The sequence below is a fragment of the Mixophyes fleayi genome, chromosome 1, assembly GCF_038048845.1.
Source record: "Mixophyes fleayi isolate aMixFle1 chromosome 1, aMixFle1.hap1, whole genome shotgun sequence".
Classification (NCBI taxonomy): Eukaryota; Metazoa; Chordata; class Amphibia; order Anura; family Limnodynastidae; genus Mixophyes; species Mixophyes fleayi.
In genome coordinates this window covers 61,442,421-61,448,420 of record NC_134402.1, presented here as the reverse complement: position 1 = coordinate 61,448,420, position 6,000 = coordinate 61,442,421, and positions in this window count along the sequence as shown.

Sequence of the window (6,000 nt, the reverse complement as noted above, 5' to 3'; positions counted from 1 at the left end):
AGGGTATACACACCAGAAGGGATAAAACAAATGATTTATGATCTAGGTAGACTAAAGGAACGGTCAAGAGCGTGGCAATAACAGTTTAATAACAAAAAAAATGCAAAATCATGCACTTGGGTCTCAAAAACCCAAAGGCTAAATATAGTATTAATGGAACTATAATGGTAACTACTGAGGAGGAAAGGGATCTAGGCGTCACTATTTCAGGTGACTTAAAGGCAGGTAAGCAATGTTGCAAAGCAATGAAAAAAGCAAGTCAGATGCTTGGTTGCATAGGGAGAGGAATCCGTAACAGAAAGAAAGAAGTAATAATGACACAGTATAAGTCATTGGTACGGCCTCATCTAGAATACTGTGTTCAATTCTGGAGGCCATATCTCCAGAAAGATATACATTAGAGACTGTACAAAGAAGAACAACTAAAATGGTGCATGGTCTACAGCACAAAACTTACCCGAAAAGACTAAAAGATCTTAATATGTATAGTTTGGAGCAGAGAGGTGAAAAGAAGACATGATATTATTATTATTATTATTATTATTAATATTTATTTATAAGGCGCTACAAGGCATCCGCAGCGCCGTACAGAGACAAACAAAATCACAATACAACGGGAGACAGCACAGCACAGCAAACACAGCAACTCAGTACGCTCAATGCACAGCTAGAGAGGGCGGGGAAGGGGGAGGGAGGATCCGAAAACGACGGGGCCCAAGAAGGGGATCGCGGGAGACAGGGAGACCCCCAGGGGGGAGGAGGGAGCGAAAGTGGACGTGGGGTGGAGGACCTTTGAGGAGGAGGGCTAGGTAGCTGGAGAGCAGAGTTAGAAGTGGTGGAAACAGGAGGAGAGATGGCCCTGCTCAGAGGAGCGTACAATCTAAGGGGAGGGGTGGACAGACAGAGAGACGCAGGGGAGAGAGGGAGAGTAGGGGGACAGAGGCAGAAGATAAGGTAGGAAGTTAAGTGGGAGACAGAAAGGCTTTAAGAAAAAGGTGGGTTTTTAGGGCCCGTTTGAAGCTGGACAGATTAGGGGAAGTTCTGATGGAGGGAGGGAGCTTGTTCCAGTGGAGGGGGGCAGCGCGGGCGAAGTCTTGGATACGCGCGTGGGAGGAGGTTATAAGGGGGGAAGAGAGGCGACGGTCAGAGGCAGAACGGAGAGGGCGGGATGGAGCATGAATAGAGAGGAGGGTGGAGATGTAGGGCGCAGTGGAGTTGGCGAGGGCCTTGTAGGTGAGTGTGAGGAGCTTAAAGAGGATTCTGAAGGGGAATGGGAGCCAGTAAAGGGCTAGGTAGAGGGGGGAGACAAAAGAGGAGCGGCGAGAGAGGAAAATAAGCCTAGCTGCAGCGTTAAGGACGGATCGAAGGGGATCGAGATGAGAGTGGGGGAGGCCAGTGAGGAGGAGGTTGCAGTAGTCCAGGCGGGAGATGATCAGAGAGTGGATAAGGCATTTGGTGGCATCTTGGGAGAGGAAGGGCCGGATGCGAGCGATGTTGTGCAGCTGGAAGCGGCAGGATTTAGCAAGAGAGAGGATGTGGGGGCCAAAGGAGAGAGAGGAGTCGAGGATGACACCAAGGCAGCGAAGTTGGGGGACAGGGGAGATAGAGGTGTTGTCGACAGTGATGAAGAGGTCAGAAGGGGATGGGGTATGAGAGGGAGGAAAAACTATGAGCTCAGTTTTGGCAAGGTTAAGTTTGAGGAATCGAGAGGACATCCAGGAGGAGATGGCAGAGAGGCAGGCGGACACCCTAGAGAGGAGGGAGGGAGAGAGATCAGGAGAGGAGAGGTATAGTTGAGTGTCGTCAGCGTAAAGGTGGTAGCTGAAGCCGAAGGAGCTGATGAGTTCACCCAGGGAGGAGGTGTATAGAGAGGAGTAAGGGTCCCAGAACAGAGCCCTGAGGGACCCCGACTGGAAGGGTGGATGGGGGGGAGAGAGACCCAGAGGTGGTGACAGAGAAGGAACGGTGAGTAAGGTAAGAGGTGAACCAGGACAGGACTGGGCCGGAGAGGCCGAAAGATTGGAGGGTGTGAAGGAGGAGGGGGTGGTCAACGGTGTCAAAGGCTGCAGAGAGGTCAAGGAGGATGAGAAGAGAGAAGTGGCCCCTGGCTTTTGCAGAGAGGAGGTCATTGGTGACTTTAGCCAGGGCAGTTTCAGTGGAGTGGAGGGGGCGGAAACCAGACTGGAGAGGATCAAGGAGGGAATATTCAGAAAGGTAGGAGGTGAGACGGCTGCAGACGAGCCTCTCAAGAATTTTGGAGGCAAAAGGGAGAAGAGATATGGGGCGATAGTTCGAGAGAGAAGTGGGGTCGAGATTAGGTTTCTTAAGAATGGGGGATACGAGAGCATGTTTGAAGGAGGAGGGGAAGATGCCAGTGGAGAGGGAGAGATTAAAGAGGTGAGCGAGGTGGGAGCAGGTGGTGGGGGAAAGGGAGCGAAGAAGGTGGGAGGGGATGGGATCCAGGGGGCAGGTAGTGGGGGGGGAGGATAAAATGAGAGAGTGGACTTCCTCGCCGGTGGTGGGACGGAAGGAGTGGAGGGGAAGGTGGTTGGGGGGGGGAGGACAGAAGAGTGGGAGGGGTGGAAGAGAGAGTGGAGGAGGAGATTTCAAGTCGGATGGCCTCGATTTTAGAGGAGAAGAAGGAGGCGAAATCAGAGGCAGTCAGGGATGAGGGGGGGAGGGGAGGGGAGGGGGCCAGGAGAGTGCTGAAGGTGGCAAAGAGGCGGCGGGGGTTAGAGGACTGGGAAGAGATGAGGGATTTAAAGAAAGATTGTTTAGCGAGTGAGAGGGCAGAGCTGTAGGATGAAAGGATGAATTTAAAGTGGAGGAAGTCAGCCAGGGAGCGGGATTTTCTCCAGTGACGTTCGGCGGAACGGGAGCATTTTTGGAGGAAGCGGGTAAATTTGGAGTGCCAGGGTTGGGGTTTGGAGCAGCGGGGGTGGACGGAGTGGGCAGGGGCGACCGCGTCCAGAGCGGAGGTGAGGGTGTGATTGTAGAGGGAGACCGTCTGTTTGGGGCAGGCCTGGGAGGAAAGGGGAGAAAGGAGGGTATCGAGAGAGGAGGACAGAGAGGCAGGGTCAAGAGCATCGAGGTTGCGTATGGACAGAGTAGGTTTGGGCAGGGGGAGGGGAGCAGGAGAAGAGGAGAGAGAGAAGGAGAGGAGATGGTGGTCGGATAGAGGAAAGGGAGAGATGGAGAAGTCGGAGAGATTTCATAGGTAGGAGAAGACAAGTTCAAGGGAGTGACCAAGGCAGTGGGTAGAGGAGGAGGTCCATTGGGTGAGACCAAGGGAGGAAGAGAGGGTGAGCAGTTTGCTGGAAGCAGGGTAGGTGGGGTTGTCGATGGGGATATTAAAGTCACCGAGAATGATCGAGGGGAGATCGGAGGAGAGGTAGTGAGGAAGCCAGCTAGCAAAGTTGTCAAGGAAGAGGGAGGTGGGGCCAGGGGGGCGGTAGATGACAGTGACGCGGAGATGGATGGGGTAGAAGAGGCGGATGGAGTGAGCTTCAAAAGAGGAGAAGGAGAGGGAGGGTTCAGGGGGAATGACACGAAAAGTACAGGTGGAGGAGAGGAGGAGGCCAACTCCACCGCCAGGGCGGGCACCAGGCCTGGCGGAGTGGGTGAAGGAGAGGCCACCATAGAAACTTTCAAATATATCAAGGGTTTTAACAAGAAAGCCTTCTTCAAATGAAGAGAAATATTAGAAGACAAGGACATGCCCTGAAACTGGAGGGAGGTAGGTTCAGAGGAAACTTGAGGGAAAATTATGTTATAGAAAGCGGATAAGTGGAATAGCCCCCCATCAGAGGTGGTAGATGCTTATACAACAGAGCAATTTAAACATGCTTGGTATCAGGGCCAGACTGGGACTAAAAATCAGCCCTGGCATTTAAAGTACACAGGCCCACCTGCTGTGGGCTCAATGCACGATATTGTTGCGTGCTGATGTGGCGTTGCTGGTGCAGTGCAATATAAAGCCTCAGCACAAACGTATTTATCAAGAATTGCCTTCTGCCCACCCTGATCAATTCCCTTTTTGTGCAAAGCACCTGGAGCACTGGGAAAATGCACAAAACAACAATGTTTTTTTTAAAAATTATATATTGTTAAAATACAATGTATAGTGTGTCCATGCTACTTCCCACTGCACCATATAAGACAGTCATTTTTTGAGATGCAATGGCCATAGTAATTTATTGAATCATAATATAATATATGTAAGCCACAGCATCAAACCAAAAATAACTTAAGTATTTTATATAACAACTAAAATTACCATGTAAAACATAAATTGCATAGAACTGAAATAAAAGACCTAATTACTGAAATTTAAGCAAACCATAAGTCAGCAGACCATCCAACATGACCCCTTCCACCAGGTACAAGAGGCTCTGTCCCTGGACTTCCCACATCATTTAGGATTGTTGTCACCTTTGCTGTAACTTTTATTAGGTATATTTAATATATACTGAAATATATACTGAAATTACCTTCAAGTATTAAAATAATAATTTGGAAATCAGACGGTTTAAATAAGCTTAAGCAATATCTAAAGGATACAACATTGTACTGAATTATATAACGGTATAGTTATTGATTCTAATCTCTCCAGTGTGGACAAGGAGTGATATAAATGTTGCATACTTTACATATTGTTTAAGCCATTTCCAAATAAATCCCTTTGGATCATTGTAATGCTTTAAGGTAATTTCCGTCTATGTTAAATATACCTAATGAAAGTTACATTTTACATGTATGAGCTTATTTCTTACCAGTTGGAAAATTAAGTTGCATCTGTAATAGAAGACTTTACTATATGTCCCAACTCAAGACAGAAAAACTAAAAAATACAGCGCTGCAAAAAACTGGTGCAAATAATTAAATTTGATTAAATTCACTAAGGCAGAATAAGTGAATGGTTCTCTGCAAAAATTAAACATATAGGGTTTGAGTAATTAAGGAGAGTAAGGCAAAAAAAGGGGTTAAGGGTGATTAAGTGTTCTGCCCGCCCTAGGTGAATACACTGGTTGCGCCCCCCAATGTATTAGGAATACTCATGAATATGTATATTCAGATGTATTCTCCAGCATTCAAGTTGAGACAGATTGTGCCGTGTTCTCTTACCTGTTCTTGCTCTTCTCTCTTGCAGTCATTTTTACTTACCCCCCCTTCTACAGCCATTGCCACTCCTCAGTCATTTTTACTTACCCCCCCCCTCCTACAGCAATTGCCTCCCTCCTCAGTCATTTTTACTTACCCCCCCTTCTACAGCCATTGCCTCCCCCCTCAGTCATTTTTACTTACCCCCCCCTTCTACAGCCATTGCCTCCCCCCTCAGTCATTTTTACTAACTCCCCCACTGCAGGTATTTCCTTAGCACTCCCTCCCTCTCCTACAGCCGTTGCCTCGTCTGCAGTATTTTTTACTTCCCCCCTGCCCGCAGGTATTTGCTTACCTTGTATTTCCTTACGCTGCCCGGCAGCGGCTGCCGGCATTTACTCGGCGCCACCAGATTCCAGACCGCGCTCCTACGTTGCTGTGCGTGACGTCATGACGTCTGCATCATGATGTCACATCGGGTGCGCAGGGAAGCTTCAAGACCACAGGGAGCGCCGGCATCGGGAACCAGAACAAGGGGGAGCCAGGAGCAGGACCGGCCCATCTAGCCATCGGCCCTTCTGGCAAATGCCAGAAGTGCCAGATGGCCAGTCCGGCCCTGCTTGGTATAGACATAAGGATATCCTTACAAAGAACAAAGGATCAAATAGGGTTTAAGGTTACCGTAGGTTAAAAAAGGGCAGACTAGATGGGCCAAGCATTTTTTATCTGCCATCAACTCTATGGGCCAAATTTACTAAGCTGCGGGTTTGAAAAAGTGGGGATGTTGCCTATAGCAACCTATCAGATTCTAGCTGTCATTTTGTAGAAAGTACTAAATAAATCAAAGCTAGAATCTGATTGGTGGCTATAGGCAACATCTCCACTTTTTCAAACTCGCAG